Raw genomic sequence first — 16,538 nt, forward strand, 5'->3', positions numbered from 1 at the left:
GAAGGAAGGAAGGAAGGAAGGAAGGAAGGAAGGAAGGAAGGAAGGAAGGGGAAGGGGGAGGGAGGGAAGGAGGAAGGAAGGAGGGAAGGAGGGGAGGAGGGGAAGGGGGAGGGGAGGCGGGGGGCAGGGAGGAAAGAGGGAAGGATAGAAGGAGAGAGGAAGGAAGGAATTTACTGGCTCACAGAACTAACCGTGCAGTTGGAGAAGGGGGCTCAGCTGAATGATGGACAGAACCAGAACGAGAGGGGCTTTCCATCCTTGTGCCACCACGTCTGTGAGGGCTCACTCCACCTCAACCTCCACGAGACAGGCAGGGTGGCTGCCCCCGCGCCCCCAGCCACGAGTGCTCCCAGCTCAGGACCCCAGCAGAAAGACCAGGTCCATTCTGTGTCCCACCCCACCCCACCAGAGTCTCCAAACACACCCCGTATGCAATAAAGGAGAAGTTTGGGGGCTACAGTTCCTCTGAGGATTTCATTTCCTTAAAGGATTAGGAACAAAGGAGGATTTATTTTGGCCACTTTCATTTCCCTGCAGTAAAGGAAGGGGAAGAAACAGACTGCCCTGGTCATTTGAGTGGGGACATTTAAGATAAAGAACCGTGACCTGAAACTATGGAAAGGGTGGGAGGGAACCCGAAGGGGCCCAGAAGGGGGCAGAAGCAGGAACGGGGCGACATCATGGCAGAGGGAGAATGGACACAAGGGAACACGGAGCAGGACGGGGGCCACCCCTATCCTGAGCCTGGGATCCTGACCCTGTCAGAGACACCAGGCTGGCAGGGAAACGCAGAGGAACTTGCTGGAAGGGCAGCATTCCTCTAGCCGGCAAAGGAGAAACGCTCTCAGGGTCCAGCTTCAGTGTTCCCGGAGGAGCAAAGAAGGATGGACTCGGGGCTGACAGATGATGAGTGACTGACTGAAGCAATGGGTCTTTAGTTTCTGGGGCGAAACAAAAATGGGAGGGGCTTCTGCTGGGACAGGGTTGATGGCCCTTCCCGGCCACTGTGTCCTTTCCTCCTCCTTGCTGATGTCCTGGGGTGTGCTTTGCTTTGGTCTCCTGCCTGAGGCTCCAGGGCAGAAGGTGACAAAAGGCTACTTTTCGAGATTGTGGCTGTGGGTTCCTGCAGAATCCACCCCAGCTTTGGGACCCTGACCTGCACCATGAGACCCACATTCACTCGGCTGCTGCTAACGTCCTACCTGCTTCCCCAGTCGGTCCTGCTCCTTCTGACTCAGGCTCCCTTGAATGTGCCAGGCAGGAAGGGGTTCCTGGGCTCCCTGCAGCTAAGAACACCTGTGACAGTCGCCCTGCTTCCTCCCCACAGCTATTCAAGCACACATCCACAGACCCGAACTTGAGTCCAACTCTCCACAGAGGAGGCCAGGCTACAGGGTGTCTCATCCTATGTGGAGAGTGTATATATTGGCATCCAAACTGCATCAGACCTTCCGAAGCTCTCCGAGGGATTCCGACCCACTGAATTCAGTGAGATAAACCACACGAAGGTGGCACACACCTCGCAATGAATTTGGCGCAGAGTAGATCCTGTGGAAAGCACACGTGAAGGCACAGACTATGAATATTCCAAAGGGTTGGCGGCACTGGGAAGCATGCGGATGTCCAGGTTGTATCAGAGCTCTAAATAAGAGAGGAAATGCTCATCTTGCATCCATCAACCAGCCAGAAGGCAAACCGATCATTTCCCCAAACAGCACTTCTCTTGCACACACAGCAGCCATGAAAGCAGAGGCTCCAAAACTTGAAGAGACCATAAAGCCTTTGGCCATGGCACCGGGCTCTGAGAACACACGCGTGAATAAATAAAACCCAAAGCTGCTGCTGAGACGTAGCTGAGTCTGGAAGGACACAGGTCCACAGACTCATAGAGGAGAGACACACAGACCACTCCACCTGACATCTGGCACCCCCTGTCCCCCACCCAGAGCAACGCCCGCCCTCCCTCCCAGCCATACAGGGACACACGTCAAAGCATGAAACCCATGCCATCTATTGGTCAACCAAATAACGACCTCGCCCAGTGACTCGCAGGCCTGCAGACGCTGTCCCCCGAGGACGGAGAGGACAGGGACCCATGTCCGGGCATGCAGACACACAGTGCCCTGAGCGACCAAGTTCACATTCAGTCACCCAACAACGTGCTTCTGGGCAGAGAGAACCACTTGTCTGGGCTCTGCATTCAATGATGTACATGGGGGATGTTTTCCATGCAGAAAGTCTGACACTGAATGCTGGATTTCTCTATTGAGAGCCAGCTACAAAAGCCCCGAAGCCTGCTTGCACCAAGGTTTTGTTCTCGATTTAAAAACATGCTTTTCCCTAAGGGCCTCTGAGCTGGGACTGTAAAGAATTGCAACGAGGCCCTTGAAGTTGGACGGAATTAATATGACTCATGCCTCCTGCTGGATCTCGATAGGACACTTGAAACCCAGACCACATCCACCTGGTTCTTTCCCAGGACTGCATGTCAAGGCCAAGCCCGGTGAAGCTTCAGGGATGATTTGCAATAGAATTAGAGTTGAGGGTTTGGAGTTTTGTGTGTGGGTTGGAGTTGGGAGGGGGGTCTTCTTTTCAGCAGCAAGCACATCTTTCCAATCAAGCACCCAAATACACATTATCAGGGCAGAAACAGTGCATGGAAACCAGGACTGGGAGGTGGCCAGACGGAGACAGGTTCCATTTAAGCCACTGGAAAGAGGCAGAGTTTGGCCCAGAGGAATCCATGGTTTAGTCTCAGCAGCGCCGGGTGGCGGAAGGACGTAAAAAGAGAAGGCAGAAAGAGAAATGAACTTATGGGAGTCACTGCAGATTTCCCGAGCACTGATTATGTGCCTATGACACGCTGGGTCACACAGACGTAAGCGACTCAGGGCAAAGGGAAAGAACACTCAGAGGCCACTGGAAGGCCATTTCACCCCAGGAATGAACGCCCATCATTCTCCGAGGGGCCAGCTTGAAGACAGGTTCAATCCTCCACCTTCCAGGTAAAGAAAATGAGGCACAGAGATAAGTTAAATGTAGCCTTTCCAAAAAAAAATAATAATAATAAATAAAGTCTATGCTTCTAAATCACAGGAATATCATGTCAGGAAACCTCTGATTTTATCTGGGTTCCAATTAGCCATGTGGACTGTCTTAGTCTGTTTGGGCTACTACAACAAAATACCACAGTCCAGGGGGCTTAACAAATATGCATTCACTCCTCGTAGTTCTGGGGGCTGGAAGGCCAAGATCAAGCTACAGGCAGATTCTCCGTCTGGTCAGGACCCGCTTCCTGGCTCAGACGGCTGCCTGAATGCTTGTCCTCACAGGACAGAAGGAGCCAGGGGTCTCTCTGGGGTCTCTTTATAAGGACACTAAATCTCATCATGAGGGCTCCCTGCTTATGACCCAATCACCTCCCAAAGGCCCCGCCTCTTAATACCATCACCTTGGGATAATGAAGTCGACATATGAATTTGGTGGGAGGACACAAGCTTTGGGTCCATAACATGGACCCAGCAAGCATCATGACCTGCAGACCGCCTGACCCTACACAGGAGGGACCCTCATTACTCTTCAGTGGGGAGGCATAGAAGTTCATGCTCCTGCAATATCTTTTTCTATATTAAGCTGAGACGAGCTAATTTTTTTTTGCACACTCATAAGACCTTTTTCCCAAATGAAAACCTCTTTTCTTATTCCTAAATGAGGAAACATATTTTTTAATGCCTCCAGTTTGTCCAACATGGCACCAAATGCTTGATATTTAACCCTTAGAACAATCTAAGAGGTTGGCATCCCACTTGGTGGATGAGGACGCGGAGGCTCAGAGAGGTTAAGTCACCTGCCCAAAGTCACAATGCTAACCGTGATCTGGTTGACCCCAAAGCCCATGTATGCCTCTTCCAATGTTAGCAACACCCTCACAGGTTTATTTGCACCCACGAGTGGGCTGTCATGCCTCCTTCCACGTGGCAGGAGCAGAGAGTGCGAATGAACAAATCATACTCTGCCGGCCCTTCTCTGGCCGAGGCTGATCTCGGTTATGGGACCAGAGAGCAGGTGCTGCTCCCTCCTGCGGACAGTGGGAGCAGGAAGCTATTTCAAGCAAGGGCCATGAGGGGCAGCACCAGCCCCCTCCGGCTGCCACACATAAAGGTGGCTCAGGCGCAACTCCAAGGAGCCACGTGATGGAGTGGAGGGTTGGTGACTGTGGGGCAGCAACCACTGTATTCTGGGTGTCACACGTTCCCCATGTGCCTCCCCGAGCGTACGCCTAGTCAACCTGGTGGGCCTACTAAGTCATTGGCGTTGACCTGATCTTCTCCTGTAAGCACCTGCAGAGGACAGCCGTGTGCCTTTCCACCTGTCTAACTGAAGCCCACCCCCCAGCACCTGGTGTTTCCGCCACGGAACCCAGGGACGTGGCGGAGCCGACTTAGAGAAACCCATTCTTCGAACACTGAGGGGACCCTTAGATAATACGCTGTCGGATGTGATAGAAATGTCATGGGCTTGTGCCAAAGACTTGTTTTCAAATCTTGGCTCTGCCACAAGCCGTGTGCCCTTGAGGTAATTACATGACCTTTCTGTATTCTCATCAGCAAACCTGCTTCATACGAGCCATAAAGCAATGAAATGGAATCGTACCTGGAATGGTAGGCGGCATGATCGGGCTCTAAACGACATTGTGACGTGTTCACGGGCGAGAATGCTCCTGCTCTCCCCCTGGCCAGGGACCCCCGCCTCTCCCACATCAGATAGGGACCTGCCGTGGCTTCAGTGCTTGGCCAAAAATTTCAGAGCTGTGACCCCTGGGTAAGACAAGAAGAATAAAGTGTATCTGACCAACAAATCACATCCCACCCCATGAAGGAGGGAGAGAGAGAGAGAAGGAGAGAGAGAGAAGAAAAAATAAAAAGAAGAGGGTTGGAGGGAAAGGGGGTTGCAGGGAGCAAGTGGGAGTTGGTTTTCTAAGAAGGACCCCTCATTTCTTGGTATGCAAGTTCCAGATAAGTTGGGGGACATTCGAGGAAAGTTCCCTTGTGGTTTGGAACCTGGTCGTGTAGGACTCTGAGGGACGTGTCAGTGAAAACTTGAATGGCCTTGAAAACCCGACCACAGAAGCATGACTGTCTTTGAGGAGGGCCTCCAGTAAGGGCTTCAAGGACAGAGAAAACTCGTAGAAACAGTTATGCAGTCGTGGCAGGAAGCCTCCCAGCCTCACCACCTAAAGGAACAGGAAAAGTAGAAAATGTACCTTACACACGGGGTCATCTGGCCAAGGAGACGGTCCACACCGAGCGCAGGAGGTGCCATCTGCCTTCTTGCTGCTTCTGGTAAAAGGCAAGAGGAAGAGGGAGCTAAAGGAAGGGCCCTTGGACAAAAGGGAGCCCGACGTCCTGGTCTGGGAAATTCTCGACCTCTCCCGATGCCAAATGGTGTCAAAATTAAGAAAGGGCTCCCGGGCCAAAGACAAGTGCAGGGCTCTGTCAGGAAAATCTGGTCTAAAGATGAATCCAGAAGTGTGATTGGGTCTTGGTCTGCTTGGGCTGCTGTAACAAATAGCAAGTCCCACAGACAGGGTGGCTGGAAAAACCCTGTCTTCCATCGGGTGTCTATGACAGCTGAGGGTTATTTTTTTCTTCCAGTGGAATGAGCCCCAAAGTCTTACAGAGAATCATAGTGGGAGAAACATGGCCAGCATGGGCTGGAAGGCACAGAGAGCACACATTGAAATGATGCCTCTGGACCCCGGACCTGATACAGGTGGGAAGCAGGCTGAGAAAAGGATGCCCCAGGAAAAGGAAGGATGACCCAGAGGGAGAAACAGAGGCAGGTGGAGTGGGTGTGAGAGCCACGGAATTTGCCCCGGGAGCTGTCCGCTGGTGCTGCCTGCCTTTCACAAGTGCTCTGAGCCCGTGACTTGGGTGCATCCCCACCTTCCCCCCTGGACGAACAGGATGGCCTACAGCATCGTCACCTGCTTGTCCCATTGTTGTCTGTCATTGAGTGTGGGACGGGGCGGATGGCTTGTGTCTCTAGTTCACAAACTTCGGATCAGAGAGAAGTGGATTTGAGGGCTCAAGGAGCCTTGTCAGTATGGATAAGCTGACGCTCCATGAGGATGAGGCTTTGGGGGCCTTGGGAGAGGCTGAGCACACCTTGCACATGAGAAGGCCGTGAACCGCTGCGGGACAGAGGGTGAGTGCGGCTGCCAGCCTCCAAGACGGCGCCTACGGATCCCTCCCTCTGGTGTTCTCAGGCCTGTGTTGTCCATCCCTTCCGGAATGGGACTGACCCACGGAACCAACAGCACACTGGAGAACTGAAGCGTGCGACCTCCGAGGTAGCTCTAACACTGTGGCTTCCTCTAATTCTTGCTCGGGGCCCTTGCTCTGGGAGAAGCCAGCGGCCACGTCATGAGGGCACCTGAGCAGGCCTCTGCCGACAAAGAGCGTGGACTTGCCAACGGTGCACAGGAGCCACGCCATGGCCTCCTTCAGATGGCCGCAGAGCCCTGGCTGGCTCTTTTACTGCAACCTTGTGAGAGAACCCAAGCCCCACAATCCTACTAAGGTGTTCTTTAATTCCTGCCCCAACAGACACTATGCAAAAATAATACACTTAGTATCGGGTTCAGCTGCGACGGTGTGGGGTAATTTGTTACCCAGCAACAGCTAACTATTACAGGATGGAAATAAACACGTCAAAGATTTCATTCAATTGGTTAATTAACAATGAAAATAGAAATAACAGCTCCCAGAGCATTTGAGGAACTTGATATTTATGGGCAATTTAATGAAGGGCTGTTAGAATCTGAGGGCGAGGTTAATACAAAATAATACGAAACCGGTTCCTGTCCTATGGAGTAATGAACTGCCACCTTTGGGTTATCTTTTCCACCAAACAGAAATCAGTGCCATCTCTATCAGTCAAAAATCTAAAGTTCACACAGAATTTCTGAGACCTTTAATCGACAGAAGGCAGGGAATGGAGTCATTCTTTGCAGTGAGAGTCTGCTCTGTGGTTTGTGGCATGTTTAGCAGCATCGTGGCCTTTGTCCTGCTACTTGTCAGCAACACCCCCACACTCCCCACCAGTCATGACAAACTGAGAACCACTGCTGCACATCCTTAAGTAATCCTTGGGCAGACCTATCAAATGATGCTCATTTCGACACTGACATGACATGCCGTCCACTTTTTGGCCTCATTTCCAAGTTTTAAATACTTTCTCATAATGAGCGTCTGCAGGCCAGGAACTGAGAAAGGAAGCTCCCTCCCACTTGACTGCTTCCAAGGAAAGGGGGTTCTGGCCCCTTGAGGTGCCCCAGCTAAAACTGGACACACAGTATGGTCTCCTTCACCTCTGCCCAGAAGAGGACAGGAAGGAATGGATAGAGAAGGCAAATACAGTCGGAATAGGGGATGGGGTCAGAGAGCTTCCAGGGGTAAGCCTCACAGCACCATATAGAGACTTGTCTCAAAGCAGCTCGCGCAGGAAGATCAGTTGTTAGCCCGAGAGAAAGTTAAGGAGAGGAACAGGATGCCCAAAGAGAACCCCAGGCCCTAACTAAGGCTTTTTTGGGTTTTGCTTGCTACCTTTTCAAAATCATTTTAAACATGCAAGAAAAGAAGAAATTTGAATTCACCTTTGGGGGCAGATTGATTTTTTTTTTTTTTGAAAGGAACCATTACATGAATTCCTTCAATGAATTCCCCTTTATTTTTTTTTAAAGATTTTATTTATTTATTTGACAGAGAGAGACACAGTGAGAGAGGGAACACAAGCAGGGGGAGTGGGAGAGGGAGAAGCAGGCTTCCCGCGGAGCAGGGAGCCCGATGTGGGGCTCGATCCCAGGACCCTGGGACCATGACCTGAGCCGAAGGCAGACGCCTAACGACTGAGCCACCCAGGCGCCCCATGAATTCCCCTTTAAACCGATGAGGGATAGAAGCAGAAAAATGTTCACCCTTAGCCTGGAAGGCTGACCTACAGCCTGCCTAGTTCCGATAAGGATCAAATACGTGCTGGTTGCTACATTCTTAAAGGGTCTCATGACTGCCTGTAAATCTCACCCATAGTTAATGTCGAGCTGAATGATAAGCAGCAGAGAAATCTTGCAAAAGTAGTTTTATGAGCAGAAATTCGAAGAAGATGTTTATGATCTAATACTCCCTGCATGTCCCCTTCCTGTTGAGCACCAAGCATACAACCACCAGCCTCACACAGCAAAAGTGCAGCCCTGTCTGTCCACAGGCCCTGTCCCTGTGCCACTTCCATAAACTTACTAAGCTGCACCATTGAACATTGCAAGAATTCTTTCTTGGCTGTCACATTCGACAATCCGCAACAAAACCATTACTTCGATTACTGAATATAAAGCAAATACTCACCATGCCTGTTGAGTCTGTTGGCCTGTATGTGGATGCTTGAGGCTGAGAAGCTCCACATTCTGCACAGAGTAAATGGCAGAATCAGACCTGGACCTGAAAAAGAAAATTAATTGGTCGGCAAGAGGTGGAGGAATCGGTTTGTGGTGACTATACGTGCAGCCGGTGGGGCGATGTGTCTGCAGGAGGCCAGACTGGGTTGGAGAATTCCCCCACCAGGTAAGGAGGAAAGGCCAGGGCAGGGAACCTGGGTGGGGCTTGTCGTCACTTAGCCTTTGGGGATGCTGTGGCACTAAGCTTAGTTTTAAGGGCCAGTGAGGACTCGTGTTAGACAGTCATGTTTGGATGGACCAGTTTTGTCAGGGATCAAAAGGCAAGGGAGCACTCCAGAGGCCAACAGGTATCCCTCAAACCTAGGGGTTGTTTCTATTGTCAATCATCCTGGGAATAGGCTGGTCTTGAGATGGGGAACGAGGATCAGGGAGGCCAGCCTCTGACAGGAGAGATGGACATTCTTTCTGGGCCTCCCAGCAGCTGGGCTGGACCCTGAATCAGGGACATACACAAAGCCCTCCCAGGGAAGGAAGCCAGATGGGGGAGCCCAGGAAAGGACCCCAGGACAGACCCACCTAGAGACTCTAAGGGTAGCCACATCCAGTAGGCTTATCACTTACCTATGCTGTACTTTCTTCCCTCTGTTCCTCCCTAGCTCGTCAACCCAGTCTGGTTTCTGTTGTGGGGTAGGAATTTAAGGGAAAAGCCTGTTCTGTGCCTAAAATACAGTGCCAAGTGCCAAAGCTGGCATTCTGCTAAGGACAACAGCCTGAGGGAGAGGAACGGTGGCCTGGCCCAAAGACAGAGCATGTATGCAACGCTACAACCCCCAAACCGGACCTCTGAGAGATCTCAGGAGGACTGAGACCCTGAGCACGGAGGGGACCCAAGGCTAACAATTCCCAAGACTAACAAGCAGCTGGGGAAATCATGGAAAGATGAAGTATGGTTGAGGTGTGGTCACAGACTGGTTAGGCCTGGACATGCAGGCTCTTGATGAATGATGGATAGACAGGCAGGCAGAGACACAGGTAGGAGGATGGATGGGTGGATGGATGGGTGGGTGGATAGGCAGGTAGACAGACACAGGTAAAGGACGGATGGTGAAGGAGTTCAGAGCATGTCACCTCAAAGGAGGCCACTTTGGCATATTGATTATTTTGAGTTAAAAGACTTAAGAAACAGCTGGTGTGGGGCATCTGGGTGGCTGAGTCAGTTAAGCATTTGACTCCTGACCTCAGCTCAGGTCTTGATCTCAGGGTCATGAGTTCAAGCCCTGTATTGGGCTCCATGTTGAGCGTGGAGCCTATAAGAAAAAGAAGGGAAGGAAGGAAGGAAGGAAGGAAGGAAAGAAGGAAGGAAGGAAGGAAGGGAGGGAGGGAGGGAGGGAGGGAGGGAGGGAGGAAGGAAGGAAGGAAGGAAGGAAGGAAGGAAGGAAGGAAGGAAGGAAGGGAAAGAAACAAACAGCAGGTGTAAGACACTTGGACCCTCCTTTTTCTTCCTGAAAGCAGAAGGTAAAACTCCCATATGAAAGTGCCCGCCCTGTCCCAGGAGGAAAGAAACATTCCTGTTACCAGAGACCAGGAAATGGAGGCCGAAAGATCCGTACAAGCAAATGTTAAACAGACCCGTAACTTCCTAGATACTTCTGCATAATTTACTACTCCTAGCCCAAACCCCTCTGTCTTTCTGATAAGTAAAAATTTATTGTCTCTTTATCTAAAAGGTATGAAAGCTTCCTGTTCTGGTCACTTCTTCAGGCCTTCATTATCTTAAGATGGCTCCCACATACACGCAAATATTTAATTAAACTTGTATGCTTTTCTCCTGCCAATCTGTCTTATGTCAATTTAATTTTTAGACCCAGCTGCAGACCCAAAGAGGGTAGGGGAGAATTTCTCCTCCCCTACAATAGATAAATAGATATTGATATAGGTATAGGGAGGGAAGAAAATTATAGAGGAAACATTTATATTTATTATCTTCCTAAAATGTGGACAAGGGGCAAAGAAAGGACGTGAAAACATAGATGAATGACAACCAGACAATGCAAATTACTTGCTTTTGCTCGTCACAATCCAGAAGGAGCTGCAGAGGCCAAGTTCAAAGCTCCCCAGGCTTCCTCTGCTCTAGGTATGTGTGATGGACACACTTCACAGCAGTTTCACCCAACACCAACCAGGACGTCACAACTTAGCATGAAACAGAAGTCCGAGAGCCAAAGGATTGGCCCATGGTCATAGGAAAGGAAGTAAGCAGAGGAGGTTGTCCAGATGGGCCCTGAGGGAAGGCTGGTCTTTGGAGGTTTCACTGTGAGCTCCCTGACCCCACAGCCACAGGGTTCCTTCAGGAAGGTTCTGCTGCCCTTCACCCATCTCCTACAGAAAGGGAAGGTTATGATACTTGGCCTACTTCCCTAGGGTGTGTCAAGCAGCTCAAACAACTACTCTAAAGAATGTGGCTATTTGGGAATAAAAGACCCTATGCAGGGCTACCTAATGTCACTTAATAACTACACAAGGCCCCCAGAAACATGACAGCCCAACAGATTGTGCCAAAGGCTTTGTGATGAAATGGAGCCCAGTGGGGCGTTAAGAGCCCTAATCCTCTGTGAAAGGCCTAACTGGGGAGCCCAGTCATATGCAACGTGCGTATTTTTCTACACATAAAGCTGATTATCTACCACTTCCGGGAAACAAGGGAAAAATTACTTGTCATTATTTTAGACTAAAAAATAGTGAGTTCTGGAAGTTTCTTGACTCCCCTCCTACCTTGCCCATTAATAGCTCTAAAGAGGAAAAACTACCACGCTGATTTGGAGTGACGCAATGGGTGACAGCATGCTTCACGTCTTAAGAGGAGGTGGGAGAGAAGGATCTACCTTTAAAGAACTCCAATTAAAGTAATTACCATTGTTACCAAAATTACTGTTTTTAAAAGCTTGAAGTCCTCTATTGGAGAACACTTCAGAAAGCTGTGGGGAAAAAAAACCCCACATGACCAGCACAATTAGGGAGAACAAAAGCCAAGCCTTGTTTAAAGCGAGCTGCTTAAATCCTCCCATGCCTCCGTGCCACGGTGGGAAGTCACCATTCCTGAAAGCCTGTCATACTTTCTTAAGTTTTCAAAGAGCTGTCAGCAATATTCCCAGGGTGGGAGGGCGACGGGCACGTGAGCGGGGCTACACGTGGCAGGTCGCATGGGGCCAAGTCTGTCTCCTTCTGGCCCTTCCTGAACTGCTCTTCAGACGAGGCACATGCCGTGGCTCCTCGTTCTGGGCCACAGGGTGGATGGGCCACGACAGGCAGGGATAGAGAATGCTAGGAGATAGGCCAGAGCCCCTCCGGGATAACCTTTGCACTCTTGATGTGGTGCCTGAAAGATCTAGATATTGGTGGGCGTGCTCTCAGATTATGAAGGCAAGGACAGCTTTTGTACATTTTCAGTGTGTTGCAGATGGATATTTTCTGTAAATTGTCTTAAAAGTCAACTACTAGGAACATAAAATTAATAATAATAAAAAAAGAAATACAAAATATAAGCCCCACGACATTGTTTTCAGGCTCAACAGGCAAATACAAAATACTCTGTGCATTTGCTAGAAAAGATGCTAAGAGCTTTCTCTTGATTTCTGTACTTCCCCCACAGCAGACCACCGGTCCGGGGCTCCCCTTCATGCAGCTCTGGTGGAGGACAGCACATCTCGAAGTCGTTGCTAGAATACTCAGTCACCCAAAGTGGTCACAGGCAGATGGTTCCACTGGTCAAATGAGGCGTGGAAAACGCCTCATCTCCTTTCGGGCAGGCACAGTGCATAGTGGCAGATTAAAGGCTCTGAGAGATCCTGTTTCAAAAGAAGTGAAAAAACTCCCTTTCTTGAGCCCAGTTCTCCAAATATATTTGCTCACTTTCTCTTTCTCTCTTCTTTTATTTGCGTACTGATTAACTTATTCTTGCCTAACACTTGCACTATTCACCTGATGACATCCCACCGACCCCACGTTATGACATCCCACCGACCCCACGTTAAGAGATGCTTGCCTGGGGTCTGACCTCACAGGCATCTGCCTGGCCTCAAACAAGTCGGTCTGGAATGCTGGACCCCAAAGTGGAAAAGCCCCACCAGCCCGCATCGATCCCGCAGTGGTGATGTCTGGACCCATTTGCGGACCATGCCAAACGGTCCAAGGACTCACTCCTGGTGACGGTCAGGTTCCTCTTGCTCATTCAGCAGCAGCAGATAGAACTCCTGCTATTAGTGCTACTCCGCTTTGGCGATGGCCCGGCACGCTGGGACACGGCGGCCTTTAGCAGAAGTCTGTGCATAGAATAAACTCGATCAAGGGTAAGGAGACTGCGAGCTTCGCTGGGGAGCGGCGATGCACCAGCTACAGCGACTCTGTTTATCTTTCCCTGGGCTCACTCAAGCTAGGCTCAGAATGGCTTTTCCTAATTAGCTGGCATCAGGCAAACATCGCCTGCAATCAGTGTCCTTACAGGAGGCTTCCGAATACTGCTCGGAAATACATTTGAATGCGGTACACCTCCCAATTCCCCTCTAACAAAACAATTATCCATAGTCCAATTTCCACACACGGAACCCCAAGCGCCATTCACACTGGGGTCAGTAGAACGAGGGTCTGGTGGTGCCGGCACTCGACTGCCAATGGTTTTAACAGTCGTGGAGACAACTAACTGGTGGCGACAGCAGGTTTAGAACACCACTGTCTTCCAAGGACAGGCCTTCACAAATCAAACACACGCCAAAGTCAAGGCCCCTTTCTTGTTTCCTGCATTCCCTAACACCACTTTGTACCCCTGTGGGGTCACTACTTCACAATCTACTCGATATAAGCCATCCCGAGTCACAGAAAACAGTGTTTCTAGGCCTGGGAGTCTTCCTGGTACCCACGTAGGCACAGTATCTCGTCTCAGAAAATCGAGCTCCTTGTCCGCGTGTTGCATCATCCCTCCACACATCCGATGTGAATCCCCAGCCACTGCAGGGACCAAGAGACTTCCTACTGACACAAGCATAATTAGGAGGACGCCAGACTATGTCACAGGCTTCTGTGCGGTTATGAAACATGCCAGAAAATTCTTAAATACACCTCTCGACAAAAGGTGGAGTCTGATTCCCCTCCCTGTGAAGAAAGGCTGGGGGTGGGGGGTGGCGGGGCTTGCTCCTGACAGACCACAGCAGGAGACATGGCTGCCTGTCTCCCAAGGCAAGGCCAGAAAAGGGGTATGGCTTCCTCCTGGTTGTCTCTCTCTCTCTCTCTCTCTCTCTCTCTGGGGACATACAGCTTTGGAACCCTGAGCTGCCATATAGGAAGTGTCACCATCTGGAAGACGCCATGCTGGAAAGACCACGAGTGGAGACCACATAGAGAGATGCCTGAGGACAAGGAGCTCCAGCTCTTCCCGCCCAGGTGCCATGCATGGGAGTAAAGAAGCCTCTGAGATGCTCTCAGCTGCTCCTGAACTAGGTGACATAATAAATGTTCATGGTTGTTTCAAGCCATGAGGTTTGGGGTGATTTGTTACTTGGCCATAGCTAACTAATACAATCCTTGAGTGGGGCACCACCAGAGCCCTTTCTACTTCTCTTTTCCTCAGCACACACTCTTGGCCTCTTGAAAACTCCCCCAGCTAGAGGAGCTCACCTACAAAGGAACACCTAAGCACACCTGGTCTCACAGACTTAGCCTTGAACAGCCTCTCCGCCCCCATTGCTCATATTTCACTTCATGCTGCTCGCCTCCTTGGGGCTGACTCTTACTTTCTATTTGAGACACCTGTAGTTACAAAGCCCAGCTGGTCACTTGGTTGCTAACTTGAATGCTCTGTTCTCTTGAGTTGCCAAGCTTAGCTCTCTCATGCACCCACCATGTGCCTGGTGAGCTGATGTACCCCATCCCTGGGCTCCTCCACTCACAAGGAGCCCCGTCAGGTCCAGGCATGGCTGGCTGGTGCCTACAACTTCCACATGCTTCCTCCCTCCCTCACGCTACTGTTTATGAAGCATCGACAAGGCTCCAGGAGCAGAACAAAGCTGATAATCTCTCACTGTTCAGTAGAAGCAAGGAGCAAGAAGCAAACTCTTATCTTCATTAACAGGCTGATGAGCCAATGCCAACCAGGAAGTTGTGCGGCCAGGACAGAAAATTTAAAGGGGAAAGATCTACTTTTTGTTGTTATAGTGGCGTGAGGTCTTGTATGGCTGCGAATGGGCACAACTGCGAGTTTTGTCATCTCTAAAACAGAGATGGTCACAGTGCTGTCGTAAGGAGTACATTGGACGATATATGCGAGATGTTTCACCCCGTGCCTGACGTACAAGAAGAACTCAATGAAGGTAGGCTTTTCTTACTCTCCTGACATCCTATCCCAAGTTTAATATGCTCTGCACTGAGCTCTTCGCATCCCCTCCACGCCTCCCACATCGTCCCCATCCTGGCTGATGGCACATTATCCTTCCACTTAGCCGAAAAACCCCCAAACTGCTGGGGGGATGCCGTCTCCTTTCCTTCTCTCACGTTCCACATGCAACTGACTGGCGGTGCATTTTGATTCTACCTTCAAAATAGATTCAGAACTGACCACTTTTCACCACTGGCTTCTCTTACCTTGTCCAAGCTCTCATCATCACCCCCCCCTTAGTTCCCGGCCGAGATGTGCAGACTGCTCTGACCGGCTTTTTGACCCACTGCCAGGAGAACTGTGGTTAAACAGAAGTCACATCAACTGTTTTCTCAATAACCAGTGGTTTCTGATCATTCTCAGATGAAAGCCCAGTCCTAATGACCTCAGGATCTAATGATCTGGCCCCTGTTCTGGACTTCTCTCTCCCATCTCTCTCTCACCACCACCACCACCACCCCCTCCCCACCCGGCCTCCGGCACATTGTTGGATTTGGCTTCTCTGGCCTTCCTTTGGTTCCTCAAACACACCAGGCCTGCTCCTACTTCAGAACATTTGCACTGGCTATCCCTTCTGTCTCAAAGACTCTTTTTTTTTTTTTCTTAACAAATATCTGAATGGCTTGCTTCCTCAGCTTCTTCCAGTCAACTTCTCCAGGAGGTCTTTGCCAATCATCTTAATTATAATTGCAACCCCTCCCAACTCTCTCTTTCCCTCCCCCATGCTTTCATTTTTGCCATAGCCCTTCTCACTGTCTACCACACTGTGTATTATTGACTTTGCCTTGTTTCCCCTCCTGGAATGGAATGTAAGCCCAGGAGGGTGTGGGGTCTGTTGTACACTGCTCTATTCCCAGTACCTAGAAACAGTGCCTAATACATGCCAAATGCTCAATAAGCATTCACTGGAGGAGGCGGGGGAAGGGAATACAGCATACTATTTCTTTGCTTTAAATGATCTAGAAAATACCCAAGCTGATCATGTGTGGATCCTTGCTTGGTTTTGAAACTAAAATGGAGAAAACGTTTGTACTTCTTCAGTAGGGAAGGGAAAGATGGCGGCCCCATGGGTACCTTTCCCCTCATCTTTCACTAGGTGCAGGTACAGTGGAATCACCATTAGCATGTGGCTCCGCCTCCTGCTGGTGGTAGGCATCATCCTCATTTGCATGTGGGGGTTAGAGTTCATCTCTTTGATAAAGATGCTCGCCCAAGGTGAAGAATAGAGCAGAGTTAGAGGTCAAGTCTCACCTCTGGGATGCTAGTTCTTAGGGAGGCCCTCTGACGTAGTCAGTGGCAGGTCTCTGAGTTACTCACAGTGGAGTAAACATTTCCCAGATGTGTCAGTCAACAGCTTGATAAATCACAAAGCATGCTGAGCTGGGGCGGGGGGGGGTCACAGTTTATGGGTTTTAATCCCATAAACTCTAACATGGACCAGGTCCACAAGCCCCACGACCTGCAGGGACCACTCTACAGCTGAGGAACTTGCCGCGACCCCGTGAACTGAGCTACTCCTCACCTTCTCGGGAGGGTAACATCGCAGATGTCTCAGAGAGCCCAGCTATTCCAGACAAGAGCCATACAGGCAACGAGGGGGAAAACAGGAAAACAACCAAGGCATTTGGCAATGACAACCGTGCTTCATATACAATAGCTTTT

General features: G+C 50.3%; 1 long non-coding RNA gene across 2 annotated transcripts in view; it reads right to left on the reverse strand.

Annotated features, from left to right (window-relative positions):
- LOC115936894 (uncharacterized) overlaps window positions 1–16,538 on the reverse strand; it is an 82,649-nt gene that overhangs the window by 53,484 nt on the left and 12,627 nt on the right. The window contains exons 2-5 of one of the 2 annotated variants that reach the window (XR_014145460.1): window positions 12,650–12,771; window positions 8,403–8,495; window positions 5,264–5,339; window positions 4,654–4,817 (exon numbers count right to left, since the gene is read on the reverse strand). This is a non-coding gene — a long non-coding RNA (uncharacterized LOC115936894). Of the gene's footprint in view, window positions 1–4,653; window positions 4,818–5,263; window positions 5,340–8,402; window positions 8,496–10,511; window positions 12,621–12,649; window positions 12,772–16,538 lie in introns of those variants that run through there. The other variant, XR_014145461.1, reaches the window with a different exon arrangement.

The sequence above is a fragment of the Leptonychotes weddellii genome, chromosome 5, assembly GCF_054177405.1.
Source record: "Leptonychotes weddellii isolate Sample4059 chromosome 5, ASM5417740v2, whole genome shotgun sequence".
In the NCBI taxonomy this organism is placed as follows: Eukaryota; Metazoa; Chordata; class Mammalia; order Carnivora; family Phocidae; genus Leptonychotes; species Leptonychotes weddellii.